This window comes from Cetorhinus maximus, chromosome 15 (assembly GCF_964194155.1).
Source record: "Cetorhinus maximus chromosome 15, sCetMax3.hap1.1, whole genome shotgun sequence".
In the NCBI taxonomy this organism is placed as follows: domain Eukaryota; kingdom Metazoa; phylum Chordata; class Chondrichthyes; order Lamniformes; family Cetorhinidae; genus Cetorhinus; species Cetorhinus maximus.
In genome coordinates this window covers 60971711-60983583 of record NC_135893.1, presented here as the reverse complement: position 1 = coordinate 60983583, position 11873 = coordinate 60971711, and positions in this window count along the sequence as shown.

The window sequence follows — 11873 nt, the reverse complement described above, 5'->3', positions numbered from 1 at the left end:
GCTACCTCAACTACACCTCCCCGTATCCTGCTTCATGTAAGGACTCCATTCCATTCTCCTAGTTTCTCCATCTCCATTGCATCTGTTCTGATGATGCTACCTTCCACAACAGCGCTTCTGACATGTCTTCCCTTTTCCTCAACTGAGGATTCCTCCCTCACTGTGGTTGACAGGATCTTCAACCGTGTCCAACCCATTTCCCACACTTTTGCCCTCACCTCTTACCACCCCTCCCAGAACCATGATAAGGTTCCCTTGTCCTCACTTTCCACTCCACTAGCCTCCATATTCAAAGGATTATTCTCTGCTATTTCTGCCAACTCCAGGAAGATGCTACTACCAAACAGATCTTCCCCTCACCTCCCCTGTTAGCATTCTGAAGGGACCGGTCTCTCTGCGACACTCTATTCCACTCCTCTATCACCGTCAACACCATATCCCCTTCCCATGCAATCGCAGGAGGTGTAAAACCTGCCCCTTTACCTCTTCCCTCCTCACTGTCCAAAACCCAAACAGTCCGTCCAGGTGAAGCAGTGATTTACTTGTACTTCTTTCAATTTAGTCTATTGTATTCGCTGCTCACAATGCGGTATCTTATACATTGGGGAGACTAAAGGCAGGCTGGGTGATCACTTTGTGGAACACCTTCACTCAGTCCACAAGCATAACCCCGACCTTCTGGTCGCTTGCCATTTCAATTCAGCATCTTGCTCTCATGCTCACATTTATGTCCTTGGCCTGCTACAATGTTCCAGTGAAGCCCAACACAAGCTGGAGGAACAGCACCTCATCTTCTGATTAGGCACTTTACAGACTTCTGGACTCAACATTGAGTTCAACAACTTCAGACCATGAACTCTGCCTCTATTGTGAATTTTTTTCACCTGGTGCCCGTCTGTATCTTGTTCTCATGTTTTTGCTTTCAGGCAGTGCTGAACTTTATTCTGCTATTGGCATATTCTGCTATTGGCATATTCTGCTATTTTGCTTTCAGACAGGGCTCACCTTTATCTGCTATTACCACCTACTTTGACCAAGCTTTGTGGCTTAATACAATCATTACCACTCCCTTTGCCTGTGTTCCATGACAGCTTTGTCTTCTGTCTCTCCCACTCTCTCACCTATCCCCGACCTCTTTTGCTCCACCTGACCCTCCCCCATTTTTCAACAGCATAAAACCCATTAAATCCCTACCTCTCTCCCGTCCGAAGAAGAGTCATATTGGACTCGAAACATTAACTCTCTTTCTCTCTCTGCAGATGCTGCCAGACCTTCTGAGTTTTTCCAGCACTTCCTGTTTGTATTTCAGAACTCCAGCATCTATAGTATTTTGGTTTTATTTAAGAATAACATGATCTCTTCCACCACCCCACCATCCTGGATCTACCATTGTGCCATGGGTTGATCTTTGAAATGCCTGATCCTCAAAATGGACAATGCCTCCTGAAAGCAGAATTTGGTGGGCTGTTGGCTGACTGCTCAAGGGTTATCCTGTAAAATTACTAGAGGATGCTCCACAAATGTCCCCATCTTCACTGATGGGGGAGCATCAGTGCATAAGACATGGCTAAAGCATTTGCAAACTTCGAGTGGATGATCGATCTCAGCCACCTCCTGAGGTACCCAGTCTCACAGATGCATCATGCTACCACCAAATATATCTTCCCTTCAGCCCCCTGGCAGCATTCCGCAGGGATCGTTCCCTCCGTGACACCCTGGTCCACTCCTCCATCACCCCCTACACCTCAACCCCTCCCACGGCACCTTCCCATGCAACCGCAGAAGGTGCAACACCTGCCCCTTTACTTGCCCTCTCCTCACCAGCCAAGGGACAAACACTCATTTCAAGTGAAGCAGCATTTCACTTGTACTTCCCTCAATTTAGTCTACTGCATTCGCTGCTCCCAATGCAGTTTCCTCTACTTTTGAGAGACCAAATGGAGACTGGGTGATCGCTTTGCAGAACACCTTCGGTCTGTCCGCAAGCATGACCCAGATCTCCCTGTCGCTTGCCATTTCAACACTCCATCCTGCTCTCATGCTCACATGTCCGTCCTTGGCCTGCTGCAATGTTCCAGTGAAGTTCAACGTAAACTGGAGGAACAACACCTCATCTTCCAACTAGGCACTTTACAGCCTTCCAGACTGAATATTGAGTTCAACAATTTTAGATCATGAACTCTCTCCTCCATCCCCACCCCCTTTCCGTTTCTTCCCCCTCCCTTTTGTTTTTTCCAATAATTTATATAGATTTTTCTTTTCCCACCTATTTCCATTATTTTTAAATGTATTTCCATCTATTGTTTTATCTCTACCTTTTAGCCTATTTCAATCCCTTACCCCCCACCCCACCCCCACAAGGGCTATCTGTATCTTGCTCATCCTGCTTTCTACCCTTAATGTCACCTATTAGCACATTCCTTAGATAATATCACCACTATCAACACCTCTTTGACCTTTTGTCTATGACATCTTTTGGCAATCTCCACCTATCACTGGCCCTCTATCCAGCTCTACTTGTCCCACCCCGCCTTAAACCAGCTTATATTTCACCTCTCTTCTATTTTTCCTTAGTTCTGTTGAAGAGTCTTACGGACTCGAAACGTTAACTGTGTTCCTCTCCACAGATGCTGTCAGACCTGCTGAGCTTTTCCAGGTATTTTTATTTTTGTTTTGGATTTCCAGCATCTTTTGCTTTTAATTTACAAATGGATATGGACAGTTTAGGTGAATGGGCCAAAATTTGGCAGATGGAGTTTAATGTGGATAAGTGTGAGGTTATCCATTTTGGTTGGAAGAATAAAAAGGCGATTTACTATTTAAATGGAGAGAAACTTCAGAATGCTTCAGTGCAGAGGGATCTTGGTGCCCTCGTGCATGAATTGCTGAAAGCTAGTATGGAGGTATAGCAGGTAATAAGGAAGGCAAATGGAATTTTGGCATTTATTGCTAAAGGAATAGAGTATAAAAATAGGGAAAGGTTGTTGTAACTGTACAAGGCATTGGTGAGACCGCACCTGGAGTACTGTGCACAGTTTTGGTCCCCTTGAGGAAGGATGTAGTTGCATTGGAGGTGGTTCAGAGGAGGCTCACTAGATTGATTCCAGAGATGCGGGGCTTGTCTTATGAGGAGAGATTGAGCAGTTTAGGCCTATACTCGCTAGAGTTTAGAAGGATGAGAGGAGATCTAATTGAGGTATATAAGATGTTAAAGGCAATAGACAAAGTCGACGTGGAGCGGATGTTTCCCCATGTGGGGCATTCTAGAATGAGAGGCCATAGTTTTAGGCTAAGGGGTGGTAGATTTAAATCAGAGATGAGGAGGAATTACTTTTCTCAAAGGGTCGTGAATCTGTGGAATTCACCATCTCAGAGAGCAGTGAATGCCGGGACACTGAATAAATTTAAGGAGGAGATAGACAGATTTTTAATTAGTAATGGGTTGAAAGGTTATGGGGAGAGGGCGGGAAATTGGAGTTGAGGCCAAAATGAGATCAGCCATGATCATATTGCGTGATGGGGCAGGCTCGAGGGGCTGAATTACCAACTCCTGCTCCTAGTTCTTATGTTCTAAGTGACGGAATAGGTTGTCAACAGTGCTATTGAGCAGCACTTATTTAGCAATAGCCTACTCACTGACACTCCATTTGGGTTCCGCCAGGGCCATTTAGCTCCTGACCTCATTGCAGGTTTGTTCCAAACATGGACTAAAGAGCTGAACTCAAGAGGTGAACAGAGAGCGACTGCCCTTGACATCAAGGCAGCATTTGACTAAGTGTGGCAACAAGGAGTCCTAGCAAAACTGGAGTCAATGGGAATCAGGGGGAACACAAGAAATAGGAGCAGAAGTAGACCATATGGCCCATCAAGCCTGCTCCACCATTCAGTGTGATCATGGCTGATATTGGGCTTCAACTCCATTTTCCCATCCACTCCCCATTATCCCTTAATTCCCTGAGAGACTAAAATCTTTCTATCCCAGCTTCAAATGTATTCAATGATGGAGCATTCGCAACCCTCTGGGGTAGAGAATTCCAAAGATTCACAACCCTTTGAGTGAAGTAATTTCTCCTCATCTCAGTCCTAAGTGATTGGCCCCTTATCCTGAGACTGTGCCTCTGTGTTTTAGACTCCTCAATCAGCGGAAACAATCTCTCAGTGTCTATCCAATGTTACGGACAGGAGGGGGGTTAATTTAAGCAGCATTAATTCCTCCTCTCACCACCCATCCATAAACAGAAAAGGTGTTTTTGATTTGCTTCCCCCTTTATAAAGCAGTGGCGTATTTCCCAACCCCTCATTTTTCGTGCCATCCAATTTTTTTATTATTAATCCCACCGCAAACACAAGATGGGGAGGCGGTGGTGTAATGGTACTATTATCGGACTAGTAATCCAGAGACCTAGGGTAATGCTCTGGGTGCCCAGGTTCGAATCCCACCACGGCAGCTTATGGATTCCAATTCAATCGATTAAAAATCTGGAATTAAAAGTCTAATGATGACCATGAAACCATTGTTGATTGGAGTAAAAACCTACCTGGTTCACTAAAACCCTTCAGGGAAGGGAATCTGCCATCCTTAACTGGTCTGGTCTACATGTGACTCCAGATCTACAGCAATGTGGATGACTCTTAATTGCCCTCTGAAATGACCTAGCAGGCCACTCAGTTGTACCAAACCACTACAAAGTCAATTTAGAATGAAATTGACCTAGGCACTGGGAAATAACAATGGCAAACTCAGCCCTGTTGATCCTGCAAAGTCTTCCTTACTAACATCTGGGTACTTGTGCCAAAATTGGGAGAACTGTCTCATCAACTAGTCAAGGAACAGCCTGACATAGTCACACTCACGGAATCAAACCTCACAGATAATGTCTCAGACACCACCATTACCATCCCCGGGTACATCCTGTTCCACCGGCAGGACAGGCCCAGCAGAGGTGGCGGCACAGTGGTATATAGTTGGGAGGGAGTTGCCCTGGGAGTCCTCAACATCGATTCCGGACCCCATGAAGTCTCATGGCAACACATGGGCAAAGAAACCTCCTGCTGATTAGCAGCCCTCTCAGCTGAAGAATGGGTATTCCTCAATGTTGAACACCACTTGGAGGAAGCACCGAGGGTGGAAAGGGCACAGAACGCTGGGTAGGGGACTTCAATGTCCATCACCAAGAGTGACTCAGTAGCACAACTAGAGACCGAGCTGTCTGAGTCTAAAGGACATGGCTGCTAGACTGGATCTGCGGCAGGTGGTGAGGGAACCAACAAGAGGGAAACACATACTTGACCTCATTCTCACCAACCTACCTGCCACAGATGCAACTGCCCATGACAGTATTGGTAGGAGTGATCACTGCACAGTCCTTGTGGAGATGAAGTCCCATCTTCCCACTGAGAATACCCTTCCGTGTTTTGTGTGGCACTACCACTGTGCTAAATAGGATAGATTTCAAACCAATCTAGCAACTCAAGACTGGGCAACCATGAGGTGCTGTGGGTCATCAGTAGCAGCAGAACTGCACTCAACCACAATCTGTAACCTCATGGCCCAGCATATCCTCCAATCTACCATTACCACTAACCCAGGGGATCAACCCTAGCTCAATGAAGAGTGCAGGAGGGCATGCCAGGAGCAGCACCAGGCATTCCTAAAAATGAGTTGTCAACCTGGTGAAGCTACAACACAGGACAACTTGCTTGCCAAACAGCATAAGCAGCAAGTGATGGGCAGAGCTAAGTGATTCCACAACCAACGGGTCAGATCTAAGCTCTGCAGTCCTGCCACATCCTGTCGTGACTGGTGGTGGACAATTAAACAACTCATTGGAGGAGGAGGTTCCACAAATATCCCCATCCTCAATGATGGGGGAGCCCAGCACATCAGTGCAAAAGATAAAGCTGATGCATTTGCAACAATCTTCAGCCAGAAGTGCTGAGTGGATGATCCATCTAGACCTCCTCTGGAGGTCCCCAGCATCATAGATGCTAGTCTTCTGACAATTTGACTCACTGCACGTGATATCAAGAAACATCTGAAGGCACTGGATACTGCAAAGGCTATGGGCCCTGACAATATTCCGGCAATAGTACTGAAGACTTGTGCTCCAGAACTTGCCACACCCCTAGCCAAGCTGTTCTAGTACAGCTACAACACTGACAATGACCTGGCAATGTGGAAAATTGCCCAGGTTTGTCCTGTACACAAAAAGCAGGACAAATCCAACCTGGCCAATTACCATCCCATCAGTCTACTCTTGATCATCAGTAGATTGATGGAAGGGGTCATCAACAGTACTATCAAGTTGAATTTGCTTAGCAATAACCTGCTAACGTTCAGTTTGGGTTCCACCAGGATCACTCAGCTTCTGACCTCATTACAGCCTTGGTTCAAACATGGACAAAAGGGCTGAACTCCAGAGATGAGGTGGGAGTGACAGCCCTGGACATCAAGGCAGCATTTGACGGAGTACAGCATCATAGGCCTAACAAAACTGGAGTCAATGGGAATCAGGGGGAAAACTCTGCTGGTTGAAGTCATACATAGCACAAAGGAAGATGGTTGTGGTTGTTGGGGGAGGTCAATCATCTCAGTTCCAGAACATCACTGCAGGAGATCGTCAGGGTAGTCTCCTAGGCCCAATCACCTTCAGCTGCTTCATCAATGACCTTCTTTCCAGCATAAAGGTCAGAAGTGGGGATGTTCGCTGATGACTGTACAGTGTTCAGCACCATTCACAACTTCCCAAATACTGAAGCAGTCCATGTCCAAATGCAGCAAGACCTGGACAATATCCTGGCTTGGGCTGATAAGTGGCAAATGACATTCACACCACATAAGTGCCAGGCAATGACCATCTCCAACAAGAGAGAATCTAACCATTGCCCCTTAACATTCAATGGTATTACCATCGCTGAACCCCCACTATCAATGTCCTCAGGGTTACCATTGACCAGAAACTGAACTGGATTAGATATAAAAAGGTGGCTATAAAAGCAGGCCAGAGGTTAGGAATACTGTGGCAAGTAACTCACCTTTTGACTCCCCAAAGCCTGTCCACCATCTACCATGCACAAGTCAGGAGTGTGATGGAATACTCTCCATTTGCCTGGATGAGTGCACCTAACCCTAACCCAACAACAATCAAGAAGCTTGACACCATCCAAGACAAAGCAGCCCACTTGATTGGCACCACATGCACAAAAATTCACTCCCTCCACCACCAACACACAGTGACAGCAGTGTGCACCAACTACAAGATGCACTACAGGAATTTACCAAGCCTCCTTAGACAGCATTTTCCAAACCCAAGACCACTACTATCTAGAAGGACAAGGGCAGCAGACATGGGAACACCACCACCTGGAAGTTCCCTTCAAGCCACTTAACATCCTAACTTGAAAATATATTGCCATTCCTTCACTGTTGCTAGGTCAAAATCCTGGAACTCCCTCCCTAACAGCACTGGGTGTACCTGCACAACATGGACTGCAGCTGTTCAAGAAGGCAGCTCACCACCACCTTCTCAAGGGCAATTAGGAATTCACAATAAATGCTGGCCTAAGACAGCGATGCCCACATCCCATGAATGAATAAAAAATGGATTAACTCAAAGGGTTAGTTTATTTGCACAAACTCAAAATGCAGGAGGAGGGTCACAACGTTGTCTCCTTTACATTCATACAGTAAAAGAGAGATAGAGAAAAGAAAGATTAACAGTATAGAGACAAGAAATATTGTTTCACGTGGGTTCCAGAGTCCAGGATCAAAGTCCGATGAGAAATTCCATCACAGAGGTCAGTGAGCTGAAAACCAATGCTGGATAATTCACTTTTCCGTGGCGTTGACTTCACACAATGAGAAAGGCATGCAGAGATGAATCAGTCTTGTAGGTAATGGTACAGAATTTCCAGCAGCAGTAGATGGGGCCAGGTGTCCTATCTGGGCCAGAGCTCCTTGTCTGTGAGTCTGCTAGTCAGATGGTAAAAAAAGCAGATTGAGACTTTGCAGTTCAGCAACGCAAAATTACTGGTTCCACAAGCCAGATGCCCATGTCACATAACTCCCACCTCTCCACACTGTCTTTGACAAAGGACGTGTATCCCTCATCTGGGTCCCCAAGATGGTTAAATGCTTTAACCATTAAGAATTGAAAGGAAAGTTGTGGGGCCCTTTGTCTTAGCGGACAAGCAGATTCCTGTTGGCCAGACTGGGTTATGAAATGCAGATAGCTTTTATATAGCTCTCTTTGAATTTGTTCTGCGCAGCCCATGGTGTGGAGGCAGTTTGAAGGGTCGGGGTTGGGGTGGGGGGGGCTGGGGGTGTGGAGGCAGTTTGAAGGGTCGGGGTTGGGGGTGGGGGGGTGGGGGGAGGGGGGAGGTGGGGGAGGGGGTGGTGGTGGTGGTGGTGGGGTCGATAGTGACTCTTCAAGGATAACAATATGAGAGTTTCCCTGATGCTACCATGTAGCTTCTTTTGTTCGCGGTCACAGACAGACGCAGGTTCAGCTATTTTAGGTCTTTGTTCAGTTTGAAATTTTTAGAGCTAGCAATGAGCATATCTCTATATATTTTATGAAAACAGATACAGGTGAGGTCTTATTCCCTCACACCTACCAAGCCCTTCAGAATTTTGTAGGTTTCAATGACATTGCCTCTCATTCTTCTAAACTCGAGAATATCGGCCCACTTTACTTAGCCTCTCATCATAAGACAACCCCCTCATTCCAGGGACCAATCCAGTGAACCTTCGCTGTACTGTCTCTAATGCAAGTATATCCTTTCTAAAATATAGAGACCAAAACTACACACAGTATTCCAGATGTGGTCTCACCAAAACCCCGCAGAAACTCAGCAACATTTCGTTCTTGTACGCCAATCCCCTTTCAACAAAGGCCAACATACTATTTGCTTTCTTAATGGATTGCTGCACCTGCATAATAACTTCCCACATTACTTGCACAAGCACACCCAAGTCCCTTTGGACATAACACTTACAAATTTCACACCTTTAAAAAAAAATCCTGCTTTTCTATTCTTACGACCAAAGTGACTAACTTCACACTTCCCTACATTATACTTCATCTGTCATCTTGTTCGCTGACTTAACCTGTCTATATCTGTTTGCAGCCTCTCTGTGTCCTCCCCACAGTTTACCTTCTCCCCTAGCTTGGTATCATCAGAAAACTTTGATTCATTACGCTCTGCCTCTTCATCAAAGTAATTAGTATAGATTGTAAATAGCTGAGGCCCCAGCACTGAGCCTTGTGGCACTCCATTATTCACTGCCTGCCAGCTTGAAAAGGCCGTATATAGGCCCACTCTATGCTTTTTATCCATTAACCAATCCTCTATCCATGCTAAAATATTTTCCCAAATCCGTGAACTCTTATCTTGGCTATTAACCTTTTGCATGGCATTTCATTGAATGCCTTTTGGAAATCCAGGTATATGACATCTACTGGTTCCCCTTTATCTACCCTACTAGTTACATGCTCAAAAAAAATCTCTCCACTGGTTGGAATCATACATAGCACAAAGGAAGATGGTTGTGGTTATTGCAGGTCAGTCATCTGCAGGAGTTCCTCCAGGTAGTGTCTTAGGCCCAGCCATCTTCAGCTGCTTCATCAATGACCTTTCCTTCATCATAAAGTCAGAAGTGGGGATGTTTGCTGATGATTGCACAATGTTCAGCACCATTTGTGACGCCTCAGATACTGAAGCAGTTTATGTCCACATGCTCAAGGCCTGGATATTCTGATAAGTGGCGGGTAACATTTATGCCAAACAAGTGCCAGGCAATGACCATATTCAACAAGAGAGAATCTAACCATTGCCCCTTGACATTCAATGGCATTATCATCGCTGAATCCCCCTCTATCAACATCCTGGGGGTTACCATTGACCAGAAACTGAACTGGACTAGCCATATAAATATTGTGGCTACAAGAGAAGGTCAGAGGCTAGGAATACTGCAGCAACTAACTCACCTAACTCCCCAGAGCCTGTCAACAACCTACAAGGCACAAGTCATGAGTGGGATGGAACACTCCCTCCACATGCCTGGATGAGCGCAACTCCAACAACACTCAAAAACCTTGACACCATCCAGGACAAAGTAGCCCACTTGATTGGCACCCCGTCTTTAAACATTCCCACCTTAAAGATTCACTCCCTCCACCATCGCCACACAGTGGCAGCAGTTTGTACCACCTATAAAATGCACTGCAGCAACTCACCAAGGCTCCTTCGACAGCACCTTCCAAACCCATGACCTCCACCACCTTGAAGGACAAGAGCAGCAGATGCATGGGAACACCACCACCTGCAAGTTCCCCTCCAAGCTACACATCATCCTGACTTGGAACTATAACGTCCTTCCTTCACTGTCGCTGGGTCAAAATCCAGGAACAACCTTCCTAACAGCATAGTGGGTGTACCTACACCACATGGACTGCAGTAGTTCAAGAAGGCAGCTCACCACCACTTTCTCAAGGGCAATTAGGGATGGGCAATAAATGCTGGCTGAGCCAGCAATGCCCACATCCCGTGAAAGAATAAATTAATAAAATAACCCAAGAAAGGTACGGCATAATTTTTCCCCCAAAAAATATACTTTATTCATAAAAGTGCATTACATGACTGCTCAATGTTGACTTCACATGAAGTGCAAAACCACTCTGCTCTTCCAATACTGTCAGTTACCTAGTACATTTAAAATTACAGGGCAGAATTTTACGCCTTGTGGGTGGGCACGCGCCCAACCTGATCGGGCATAAAATTGCACGAGAAGACATCGGGCGAGTGTCCCGATGTCCTCACGCACTCACGCAATATTTTGCTCGGCGGGTGCGCACAAAAGTCGGGACCGCGCCCTCTGACAATTAAGAGGGCAATTAAGCCAATTAATGGTGTAATTGTCTCCAATTTTCCATGGCCCATCCAACCTTACAGTTGGCGGACGGGCAAATCGGCCAGGCGGCCTTTACATTTTTCATCAAACCACATCCAGGCACAGGATGAAATTTCCATTATGAAATAAAATAAAAATAAGTATCTGTGGACAGCATTTGTATCAGCTATATTTTCAGGTGACTGATTGTGATGCATGGACATTTTTTTGCACCTTTTTAAACCTTTAAGCATTTTCAGGTCTGCAGCTCCCTGGGGCAGCTGTCTGCCTTCAGGGAGCTCTCTCACAGCACTCACCCACACCTGCGGTGATGCCACCCTCTTCCCACCCCCACCCTGGCAGCGCTGAGCTTTTCAGCATGCATTTCACGCTGGCAGGCCGCTAAGTGGCTGGCCAGCCAGCGTGAAATTGCAGTTGGGGGCTAGTTTCCTGACCGGTCCTGGGCCCGCTAATCATGTGTGTCCACCAAAGGTAAAATTAAGGCCACAGTCAATATTTACAATGCTCAATATGTGTCAAACGTATATCCTGAGGGTTTTTTCATGGTTTCCAGCCCCTTGGTATACTATGGCTGAAGGGCCATAAACAGTGGTCTTTCCCCATGACGCCTTGGTGACAGCTGCCCAAAGCTTTAGTGCATCCCTCAGTAAGTAGTCCTGAACCTTGGACTATGCCAGTCTGCAACACTCTGTTGTGGACAACTCTTTGCACTGGAAGACCAACAAGTTTTGGACAGACCAAAGAGCATCTTTCACCAAGTTAACAGTCCTCCAGTTGCAGCAGGATAGATGCTTAAATTAATTTAATCTCACTATTTACTCCTCAAGAACCACCCCACGATTTAGAGAAATAGGTCATGGCTGTAGATACCAAATTTCTTTAAACTCATAGATAAAAGCAAAATACTGCGGATGCTGGAAATCTGAAACAAAAATAAAAATAGCTGGAAAAACTCAGCAGG